This window comes from Oryctolagus cuniculus, chromosome 4 (assembly GCF_964237555.1).
Source record: "Oryctolagus cuniculus chromosome 4, mOryCun1.1, whole genome shotgun sequence".
NCBI lineage: Eukaryota > Metazoa > Chordata > Mammalia > Lagomorpha > Leporidae > Oryctolagus > Oryctolagus cuniculus.
This window is the reverse complement of record NC_091435.1, coordinates 125091335-125103482: the sequence shown is the minus strand read 5'-3', so window position 1 is coordinate 125103482 and position 12148 is coordinate 125091335. Positions and strand designations below refer to the sequence as shown.

General features: G+C 43.4%; 1 protein-coding gene across 3 annotated transcripts in view; it reads left to right on the top strand.

The window, feature by feature from the left end:
• GMPS (guanine monophosphate synthase) overlaps positions 1 to 12148 on the top strand; it is a 100696-nt gene that overhangs the window by 32519 nt on the left and 56029 nt on the right. The window lies entirely within an intron of this gene.

Below are 12148 nucleotides of genomic sequence, written 5' to 3'. Positions count from 1 at the left end.
TGCCGTTGGTTCACCCTCCAATGGCCGCCGCGGCCGGCGCGCTGCGGCCTGCGCACCGCGCTGATCCGATGGCAGGAGCCAGGAGCCAGGTGCTTTTCCTGGTCTCCCATGGGGTGCAGGGCCCAAGCACCTGGGCCATCCTCCACTGCACTCCCTGGCCACAGCAGAGGGCTGGCCTGGAAGAGGGGCAACCGGGACAGAATCCGGCGCCCCAACCGGGACTAGAACCCGGTGTGCCGGCGCCGTTAGGCGGAGGATTAGCCTAGTGAGCCGCGGCGCCGGCCCTAGTACCTGTCTTCTAACATTCATTTTTCTTAAATATTTATTTTATAGCAGCCAATTTAAAGTATGCAATTCAGTGGTTCTTAATATATTCATAGATTTGTGTAGCTATTACCAAGAAGCCCTGTATCTTAGTATTCATTCCTCAGTTTTCCTCCAGACATCTCTGTCTGAATGTTGGCAGTGTGTGCAATGCCCCCTGTTCCCCTACCACCCCCCAAAAAAACTGTGAAGGAATCCTGAGATCAAAAAACGAAGAAGGAGCCTTCACAGAAGAATAGAGTATGTTAGCTCTCTTACATATAGGATTCCAGATCAGGGTGGACAGGCGATCCGGACAAAGCTGCAGCAAGGTGTTGTTTTCCTACACAGGGCAACAGAAGGGGCAAGATGTTATGCACCTACAGATCAGTAGGGAGCCAGGGTAGTAGCTTGTGGTACAGTACTCCTGTCAGGCATCCTGCAGGTCTTTCTGACTCAATCAGCAAGGCCTGTGGTAACGCTTAAACCTTATGACTGGAGAGTGGTACCAGTCCTCAAAATGGAGGAGCGAGATTCAAGATTGAGTAGGGTTTGCTGTCACGCAGACTCTCCCTTTTACTCTAGGCAACCACAAGTCAGTTTTCCATCTTACAAATCTGCCTGTTGTTTTAATCTGTTGGGGATGCTATAATCCCTCAGCTAAGGAGGCTTATAAACAACAAATTTATTTGTCAAAATTTTGGAAATGGGAAAATCCAAGGTCAAGTTGCTAGCAACTTCAGTGTCTGGTTAGGGTTCACTTACTGTGTCCTCACCTTGGCAGAAGCAGCAAAGCAGCTCTTTGGTGCTGCAGTTTTTCTTTTTCTTTTTCTTTTTTTCTTTTTCTTCTTCCCCTTCCCCTTCCCCTTCCCCTTCCCCTGAGAGGCTTTAATTTTTATTTACTCATTTGAGAGGGAGAGAAAGCTCCAGTTTATAGGTTCACCCTCAAACACCCTTACTGGCTAGGGCTGGGCTATTTTTGGGCACTCAGTCAAGGTCTTCCAAATGGGTAGCAGGGCCCCAACTACTGGATGTGCATCCAGCAGGAACCTGGAATTGGGACTTGAACCCAAGTACTCTGATAATGGAATGTGGACTTCTTAACTATGCCAGATACCCCTGGAGCTTTTCTTTCTTTCTTCCTCCTTCTCTCCCTTCCTCCTTCCCTCCCTCCCTTCCTTTTTTCTTTTTCTTTTTCTTTTTCCTTTTTTTCTTCTGTTCTTCTTTCTTGGCAGATTTACAGAGAGAGAGGTCTTCCATCCACTGGCTCACTTCCCAAATGGGTGCAATGGCCAGAGCTGTGTGATTGAAGCCAGGAGTCAGGAGCTTCTTCCAGTATCCCACACCGGTGCAGGGACCCAAGGACTTGGGCCATTTCCTACTACTTTCCCAGGCCATAGCAGAGAGTTGGATTGGAAATGGAGCAGCCAAGACTCGAACCAGCGCCCATATTGTATGTCAGCACTGCAGGCAGCGGACCCTGGAGCTGCCTTTTAAGTGCATGAATCCCATCATGTGGGCATCACCCTCAAGATGTTATCTCTCAAAAGCCTTGCCTTGCCTTCTAATATCACATTGGTGATTATGTTTCAATGTGTGAATTTTGGGGGCATTTCATGGCTAGAATCTTAAAATACGTACTTTTGTTAATAGCCTGTGTAAATAGTTTATTCCCTTTTATTACCAAATAATAGTCCATTGCATGATAAACACTTTTTGTTTTTCTGCTCATCAGTTAATAGACATTGGTTTGTTTCTGCTCTTTGGGTATTATGAATAATGCTGCTAATGAACATTTCTGTATAAACTTTTGTCTAGATATAAATTTTAATTTCTATTGGGTAAACATGTAGGAGTGGAATTGCTCAGTCATATTGTAACTCTTAAACTATGGTGAGTTGTCATACTGTTTATATTAAGTGTATTAGGGTTCTCCAGAGGAAACAAAACAAATAGGATTATAGATAAATATAATTATAGACAATGGATGAAGAGTCTTCAGTAAATTCATAGAAAATATGCTATAAGGAAGCTGTGCTTGGATTTCTTTTTTTTGCATCAAAATAAACTCATACTAGTTAACATGTCTGGATAGTATCTAATTTGAAGCATTCAGAAATTAAGACGGGATGGTGTGTGTAGCGGATTAAGCCGCCATCAGCACTGCCAACCGGCATCCATATTAGGCACTGTTTTGAGTCCCAAGTGCAGCAGTTCCGATCCAGCTCCCTGCTAATGCTCCCGGGAAAACAGCAGAAGATGGCCCAAGTCCTTGGGTTCCTGTACCCATGTTAGAGACCTAGAAGAATCTCCTGGCTTCACCTTGGCCCAATCCTGGCTGTGCTGCCATTTGGGGAGTAAACCAGCAGATGGAAGAGCTCTCTGTCACTCCCTTTCTCTTGACTCTCTCTAACTCCGACTTTAAAATAAATTATTCTTGGCCGGCGCTGCAGCTCACTAGGCTAATCCTCTGCCTGTGGCACCGGCACTTGGGTTCTAGTCCCGGTTGGGGCACCGGTTCTGTCCTGGTTGCTCCTCTTGCAGTCCAGCTTTCTGCTGTGGCCTGGGAGTGCAGTGGAGGATGGCCCAAGTGCTTGGACCCTGTACCCGCATGGGAGATCAGGAGGAAGCACCTGGCTCCTGGCTTCCAGTTGGTTCAGCGTGCTGGCTGTAGCGGCCATTTGAGGAGTGAACCAACTGAAGGACCTTTCTCTCTGTCTCTGTCTCTCTAACTCTGCCTGTCAAAAAAAAAAAAAATTATTCTTTAAAAAATTTTCTTTTTCTCTCTTAAAAAGAAGAATAATTAAGACATCAGTTTGGAAACAGTCCCTGTCAGAATAACATGAAAACAGCCTGCTCTATGGAAAGTTTATAGGGACAATACTTCAAAGAAATCTGGAGTTTACAAATGGATAAATAACCCATTTTCAGAGGGGATACAGTTATGTTGAAGACAAAACCCAGAAGCTGACCATCCATGTAAATTTTGAAGGAAAAGGTTAACCTTGCTTGTGCCCTAATTGAAGATGACTGACAACTAACAGTGGGAATGATAGACAACGCTATAGTCATCTTAACTGGATCAGCTTACACAATGGCGAAAAATTAAAGTTGAGCAACCTGTGTGCTCTAATATGTACCAGAACTTGCATCTACGTCAACTACAGTCAAGAGTAGAGCTTTCAGTGGAAAATTTCAACAAGTGGGTCAAGGTCCTGAAGTATTTCCTGGAACAATTACAACAGGAGGTGGAAGGTGACTTTACCAACCTAATCTTGGAGACAAAGCACAATCAAAGCAGTGACTACCAAGGAGGTAGAAATGGTCCAGTTAAAGCAAAAACAGACCAGAGCCAGTTTTGAGGAATGCTTAAAGCATTTTGCTTATTGACTTTCTGGAGGGCCAAAGAATGCTATCATCTTTGTATTAGCAGAGTGTTTTGATAAAGGTGGCCAAAGCTTTGGCAGAAAAATGCCTGGGGGAAGGAGATACCAAACAGTCCTTTACTAGGGCAATGTTCCTGCTCATTCCTCAGGGACAATTTTATGAAAATTTTAATGGAAAATCATTAAGTGTCCACATCATAGTCCTGAGTTGGCTCCTTTTGACTTCATTTGGTTTCCTAATCTTAAAACTTTAAGGGTGCTCGTTTTTCTTCAGTGATTAAAGTAACAACTGTATTGACATGGTGAAATTTCCAAGATTCTCAGTTCAGGGACTTAAGGACTGGTAACAGTTGATGGAATTTGTGTTGAGAAATAAAATTATATATTTTTGTTTTTCTTTTATCCACAGGACTTTCAAAGACCCACTGTATACTTAGATATATTCAGTCACTCACACACTAGAGGATTTATTAGGGGAATTAACTCTTTTTTTTTTTTTTTTTTAAAGATTTATTTATTTTTATTTGAAAGAGTTACACAGAGAGGTCTTCCATCTATTGGTTCACTCCCCAGATGGCCGCAATGGCTGGAGTTGCGCCAATCAGGAGCCAGGAGTGTCTTCTGGGTCTCCCAAGTGGGTGCAGGGGCCCAAAGACTTCCATCTACTGTTTTCCTAGCCCATAGCAGAGAGCTGGATCGGAAGTGGAGCAGCCAGGTCTCAAACCTGCGCCCTGGTGGGATGCTGGTGCCTCAGGCCATGGCGTTAACCCACTGTGCCACAGCACCAGCCCCAAACCCTGTGTTTTTATAAAGCTAGCTCTCTGAGGTATTTCATTACAGTGATTTTAAAAAAAAAAAACTGATTAATACACTATCCCAGCTAATACTTCTAGAATAATTTTGAGTAGAAGTATCTGCAAGCAGTAGTCCTTATTCTTCCTCTCAGGGGAAGCAGCATTAAGTATGATATTAGCTGGGTTTTTTTATGATACCCTTTGTTGAATTGAGGAAGTTCCTTTCTATTCCTAGTTAATTGGATGTTTCTATTATGAAAGAGGTTGAATCGTCAGGTGCTTTTTCTGCATTTATTCAGATAATCATGTGGTTTTTGTACTTTATTCTATTGATAAATGGTATATTAATTGATTTTTGAGTGTGAAACAACCTTGCATTTCCTGAAATAAATCTCAGTTGGGCATCGTGTGTAATAGTGTTTTTATGCTGCTTGATTTGATTTGTAGCAGTTTTGTTAAGGAGTTTTACATTTGTGTTTGTAAGTTACTCACTTGTAGTTTTCTTCTGATCTTTGATATTAGGACAGTGGTGGCCTAATAAGAGTGAGTTATGATTTCATTTTTCCTGTATTTGCTTTAGGTAATCAGTTTGTGATGTGACTTTGTTCATATTGCTGCTTTATTATAATGAACTGTGAATTGTGTTTTATGCTCTGACGTCTGAATGGGTGAAATAGGTTATATGACAGGGCAGTAGGCTGAGAAGTTAAAGGTAATTGGAATACTTCGAGTGTCTGTAGCTTGACTTACATTGAAAATTATTAAAGATAAAGTATAAGGGTTTAATAGACGATTAATTTTTCAGTTAAAAGTGAGTATAACCTGATAATGATTAATTTTTTCAGTTAAAAGTGAGTGTAACCTGATAGAGAAGGGGTTTTATAACTGACTCTTAGATTTGTGTTGGCCTTGTTATTGACACCATGGCAGAGGTTGACCATTTAACCGTCCAGTGCTTCTGAAGGCTGAAGGTAGTAGAAGCTCATTGTGGCAGTATCTTTTGGTTTGTGGAGATACGTTTTTTTTTTGTTTTTTTTTTTTTTTTTTTTTTTTAAGATTATTTGAGAGACAGAATTACAGAGGGCCAGAGAGTCTTCCATCCGCTCATCACTCCCCAAATGGCCTCAATGGCCGGAGCTGGGCTGACCCAAACCTAAGAGACAGGAGCTTCTTCCAGGTCTCCCACATGGTTGCAGGGGCACAAGACTTGGGCCATCCTCCACTGTTTTCCAGGCTGTAGTAGAGAGCTGGATCAGAAGTGGAGCAGCTGGGACTTGAACCAGCACCCATATGCGATGGGGCACTATAGGCTTTACCTGCACTTTACAGTGGCTTTACCTGCTACGCCACAGGTGATATTTTGAGGAAGCTTACGGGTAGGTGTTGTGTTTTGTCTTTTTTGTTTTCAAGATTTATTTATTTGAAAGAGTTACACAGAGAGAAGGAGGGACAGAGAGGTCTTCCAACTGCTGGTCTACTCCCCAAATGGCCTCAACAGCCAGAGCTGGGCTGATCCGAAGCCAGGAGCCAGGAGCTTCTTCTGGGTCTCCTATGCGGGTGCAGGGACCCAGGGACTTGGACCATTTTCTACTGCTATCCCAGGCCATAGCAGAGAGCTGGATTGGAAGTGGAGCAGCCGGGACTTGAACCAGCACCCATATAGGATGCTGGCACTGCAGGGTGGTGGTCCCTTGTCTGTTTTTATTGAGATGAAGTTTTCAGAAGTGAAGTACACAGATTTTTTTTTTTTTTTAATTTATTTATTTGAAAGCCAGAGTTACAAAGAGGCAGAGACACAGGGCAGGGTGGGAAGTGGGGGTCTTCCATCCTCTGGTTGACTCCGTAGAATGGCTGCAAGGGCGAGTTTGCGCTGATTTGGAGCCAGGAGCTTCTTCCAGGTCTCCCATGCAGGTGCAGGATCCCAAGGACTTGGGCCATCTTCCACTGCTTTCCTGGGCCATAGCCGAAAGCTAGATCGGAGTGGAGCAGCCAGTGCCCATATGGTTTGCCCACTGCTCCACAGCCCCAGCCCGAGAAAGAGAAGTCTTCCATCTGCTGGTTCGCTTCCCAAATAGCCTCAATGGCCAGAGCTGAACCAGGAGCCAGGAGCTTTCTCCTGGTCTTCCCACAAGGTACAGGGGCCCAAAGACTTGGGTCATCTTCCACTGTTTTCCCAGGGTGTAGCAGGGAGCTGGATCAGAAGAGAAACAGCCGGGACAGGAACCAGCATCCATGTGGGATGCCGGTGATACAGGCAGAGGTTTAGCCTACTGTGTCACGGTGCCGGCTCCAGCACACAGATCTTTTAAGTTTACAGTTTGAATTTTGACAAAAATACCTGACCACCCCAATCAAGATAAGGAACTCCATCATTCTTGAAATTCCCTATGACCCTTGGCATTCAATACTTTAGCAGCAATAGCTATTCTGATTTCAGTAATCATGGATTAGATTTGCATGGTTTTGAACGTTGTGTAAGTGGAATCATTCAGTGATTTTGGCATCTTTGGCTTAGCATAGACATTTTGGTTTATCCATGTTGTGCATATCAGTAGTTCTCTTTTATTGAGTGGTACTTCAGTGTATTTGTATGCCAGAATTTGCTTATCCATTCACGTATTGATGGCCATTTGGATTGTTTCCATTTCTTGTGGGCATAGATTTTTCATTTCTCTTCAATAGATACCTGGAATTGAATTGGTTCAGAGGATAAGCCCCTAATAGATTTTGCTAGTTTACAGTTTCCAGTATTTAGGTGATAATAATAAATTATCTAATGCCTAGAAGAGATAAACCTTGGTGTAGTAAAATAAATTTTATTTTTTAAAGATTTATTTATTTAAAAGGCAGAGTTACAGAGAGGCAGAAGCAGAGAGAGAAAGAGGTTTTCCATGTGCTAATTCACTCCCTACATGGCCTCAACGACTGCAGCTGCGCCATTCCGAAGCCAGGAGCTTCTTCCAGGTCTCCCATGTGGGTGCAGGGGCCCACGGACTTGGGCCATCTTCTACTGCTATCCCAGGCCATAGCAGAGAGCTGGATCAGAAGGAGCAGCCGGGACTTGAACCAGCGCTTATATGGGATGGGGGCACTGCAGGTGGCAGCTTTACCCGCTACACCAGAGCACTGGCCCCATAAAGGTCTCCCATTTGGGTGTGAGGGGCCCAAGCATCTTCCAGTGCTTTTCCCAGGTTATTAGCAGGGAGCTTGATGGAAGACTTCTCTTTCTCGGGCTGGGGCTGTGTAGTAGTGGGCAAACCATATGGGCACTGGCTGCTCCACTCCAATCTAGCTTTCGGCTATGGCCCAGGAAAGCAGTGGAAGATGGCCCAAGTCCTTGGGATCCTGCACCTGCATGGGAGACCTGGAAGAAGCTCCTGGCTCCAAATCAGCGCAAACTCGCCCTTGCAGCCATTCTACGGAGTCAACCAGAGGATGGAAGACCCCCACTTCCCACCCTGCCCTGTGTCTCTGCCTCTTTGTAACTCTGGCTTTCATCTTTAGAACATTGACAGTATGGTAACAAATGAGAGAGAAAGTGAATACTGAATTTTTCTGCTTCTTTGCAAGGAAACTTTGGTCCTTGTTCATGCGAACAGGCTGTATACATGTGTGCAAAAACAGTTATCAGTCACAGTAGCAGTGCAGAATCAGGACAGCTGAGGTTACTATAAGAAAAAAACCTGAGGAATTTAACCGAGCAAAAGTTATCAGACTGAACTTTCCCTCCTGATAATTTATAGTATGACAGCAGTTGTTACTGAATGTTTAGCCTTTTTTGTTTGTGTGTGTGTGTGTTTACAACTTCTAGAAATCAGCAGATTGACAGTGGTTATAATTTACCCAGTCGTAACCTTGTTCCTTAGTTGCCTAGTGCTGCTTATTATTAAATAGAAAAGTTAGCTGTGGTAAAGCTTTTAGGAATGTAGCAATCATGAGACAAAGTACAGTGTACTTCAGTTTTAACCAGCAGTGCAAAATTTTTAGTTATTTAATTTATGATTGGTTACATATGTTTATTTTGTCAACAAAATAGTGTTGCCTTCACTTTCTGGAAACACATGTTTTGGGATAATTGATATTCGGGGGAAAACCAGTTGTTGATTTCTAAATATTTAAAAATTGGATTTGAAACTGGCCCTAGACAAACTTTATTTCTTCTCAAGTTAGCCATTTTTGAGTTGTCATTTTATTTTATTTATTTTTGACAGGCAGATTAGACAGTGAAAGAGAGACAGAAAGGTCTTCCTTCTGTTGGTTCACCCCCCCAAATGGCCACTACGGCTGGTGTGCTGCGCCAATCCGAAGCCAGGAGCCAGGTGCTTCCTCCTGGTCTCCCATGCAGGTGCAGGGCCCAAGCACTTGGGCCATCCTCTATTGCACTCCTGGGTTACAGCAGAGAGCTGGACTAGAAGAGGAGCAACCGGGACTAGAACCCAGTGTGCTGGCGCCACAGGTGGAGGATTAGCCTAGTGAGCCATGGCGCCGGCCTTGTCATTTTATTTTCTTACACAGTGTTAATGTATAGATTTACATCTGTTACAACTATATTTGGTTTACCTGAGAAGATAGAAAATTTCTCAGCCAATTCCATGGTTAGGGTGTGTATGTAGGCAGATCGGGCTTTCTTCAAATGGTGCTAGCAGTAGTATCTGAGTCAAAGCCAAACTGCTTTTGTTTTCATGTACTTAAAAAGTGGAGAGAGAGAGAATCTCCTACCTGCCATTTTACTCCCCAAATGGCCACAACAGGCAGGGCTGGGCCTGCTGAAGCCAGGAGCCGAAAGCTCCATCCAGGTCTCCCTTTTGGGTGTCAGGGGCCTAAGTACTAGAGCCATCATTCTGCCACTTCCCAGGATGCCTCAGCAGGCAGCTGGATCAGAAGTAGAGTAGCTGGAATTTAACTGGCATTCCACATAGGATGTGGGTGTCCCAAGCTGCTGCTTAACCTGCTGTGCTACAGCTGCTTTTTAATTAATTGATAGTAATTCAGACTGTGTTATTCTCAGGAATGGAGCCCACATGAATTTGAAAAGAGCTTTTGGCACCTTACAGATAAGATGGAAAAGAGTTTGGATGACCTTGAGAAACTAAGACACATGATTGATTACTTAAAAGATGAAACTCTCATTAAATGTACATTTTGGTTAAGGAGGAGAAATAATTGGAAATAATATGGAGCTTGATGGTGGGTTTGTCTCTTAAAATGTAGAACTAAATAGGAATATTTAATTAGTACCTTTGAGCTTGAAATCTCATTATGGAAAAGTTTTCTCAGTGTATGACCTTACCCACCAAGAACAGTGAAAGGCTAATACAAAACTGTAATTCACTGGAGACTTATATTTCCCAAATGTGTTGAACAGTGAAAACTTAAAAACAGTATTTTGTTGAAGGAATTCCCCCTAGAAGCCATGTGCTGCATAGGGAGATTAAAGGAGTTAGAAAAAAATGAAATCAGAGGCCGGCGCTGTGGCTCAATAGGCTAATCCTCCGCCTTGCGGCGCTGGCATACCGGGTTCTAGTCCTGGTCGGGGCATCGGATTCTGTCCCAGTTGCCCCTCTTCCAGGCCAGCTCTCTGCTGTGGCCAGGGAGTGCAGTGGAGGATGGCTCAAGTGCTTGGGCCCTGGACCCGCATGGGAGACCAGGAGAAGCACCTGACTCCTGGCTTCGGATCAGCGCGGTGCGCCGGCCGCAGCGCGCCGGCCATGGTGGCCATTGGAGGCTGAACCAATGGCAAAAGGAAGACCTTTCTCTCTGTCTCTCTCTCTCACTGTCCACTCTGCCTGTCCAAAAAAAAAAAAGACTAAGTGATCAAAATTTTTGTTTAAAATACTTGATATTTACAAACAGGTAAAATTTTAAGACTGAGAGGATGAAAGTAGTCATAATTTAGGCAGCATCAAACAGTTGATGATTGGTTAGCATTGCTTAGATGACCAAATGTAGATCTGGTATATTATTGTGTTAGAGGTGTCTCATGATTCTAGATTTTTCTCAGGTATAAACATCTCCTAAAGGCATTTTATACATCTGTTACTTAAGTGAACAATGGTATAAATGTTTTCTATACTTGGAATTTTATATATATAATACATACTTATAGATGAAAATAGATTTATATGTATTTAAGCATTATTAAGAGTTGTACCACGTATGTAAATTTTTTAATAGTATTCAATTTTTTAAAAAAGATTATTTGAAAGGCAGAGTTAGAGAGATGAGAGACACACACAGAGAAAGAGAGAGAGAGAGAGAGAGAGAGAGATCTTCCGTCTGCTGGTTTACTCCCCAAGTGGCCACAACAGCCAGGACTGCACTGGGCTGAAGTCAGGATCCCGGGACTTCTTCCAAGTCTCCCACATGGGTGCAGGGGCCAAACACTTGGGCCATTTTTTATTGCTTTCCCAGGCATTATTAGCAGGGAGTTGGATCAGAAGTGGAGCAGCCATGACTTGAACAGGCACCCATAGAGGAGGCTGGTGCTGCAGTCTACAGCTTTAATCTGAGCCACATTGCTGGTCCTACATATATATAAATTTTAAAAAGTAAAATAAATTAGTTTTGGTATTTCTAAACCTTCTTACTGTTTAGTATCACTCTTCTGAATAATTTTTTGACTTCAGTTGAACTGTCCCTGTTTGCTCATCTTCTATGCCATTAAGAATTTTGATGGGGGTAGACATTTGATGTAACTGTTGAGATAATGTTTGGGACACTCATGTCTCATATCAAAGTGTCTGGGTTCAAGTCCCAGCTCAGTTTCCAATTCCAGCTTCTGTTGATGTGCGTCCGAGGGGGCAGCAGGTGGTGACTTAAGTACTTGAGTCCTTGCTGCCCATGTAGGAGACCCATACTGAGTTCCTGGCTCCTAAGTTCCTGGCTTTGGTCTTGGCCCAGCTTTGGCCTTTGTAGACATTAGAGGAGTGAGCTGACAAAAGGAGGATCTCTCTTTACCTTTCAGAGGAATAACAACTCATAAGAAGTTTAAGAATAGAGGAATTCCAGTGTTTCTTAGAGTGTTCAGTTATTTCTGGGTTTTCCCCTAGGCTACTGACAAGTCATTTTGCAAGTTTGACGCCAGCACTGCCTTCATCTTACCAGACCATGTCAACGGAAGTTTTTCAGATAATAACCAGGATTCATTTGTCCTTCTAATGTGTTTCTAAGTGTCTTGCTGATTCAATGTTAAGGGATTAAAATTGTCCATTCATAACAGTAGGAATAATAAGCCATTGTACTTTCCTGGGTAATGTTATTCAACTGTTCATAGACTGCATAGGGAAATGACATACTCGGTGAATCATTTGAAACTGGAGTGTCTGTTCCAGATGACTTAGCTAAGCTTGCCTGTATTTCTTTCCCTGAAGCCTTAGCACATCTTTCTGCTTTAAGAGAAATTCTCCAGGGTAGGCACTGTGGCTCAGTGGGTTAAGCTGCAGATTGTAATACTAGCATCCCATATGAGTTTTGGTTCGAGTCTAGGCTGTTCTACTCTGGATGCAGCTCCCTGCTAATAAGCCTGAGAAAGCAGCAAAAGATGGCTTAAGTGCTCGGGCCCCTACCACCCATATGGGCGACCCATATGGAGCTTCTGGCTTTGACCTGGCCCATCCCTGGCTACTGCAGCCATTTGGGGAGTAAATCAGCAGATGAAAAATGGGT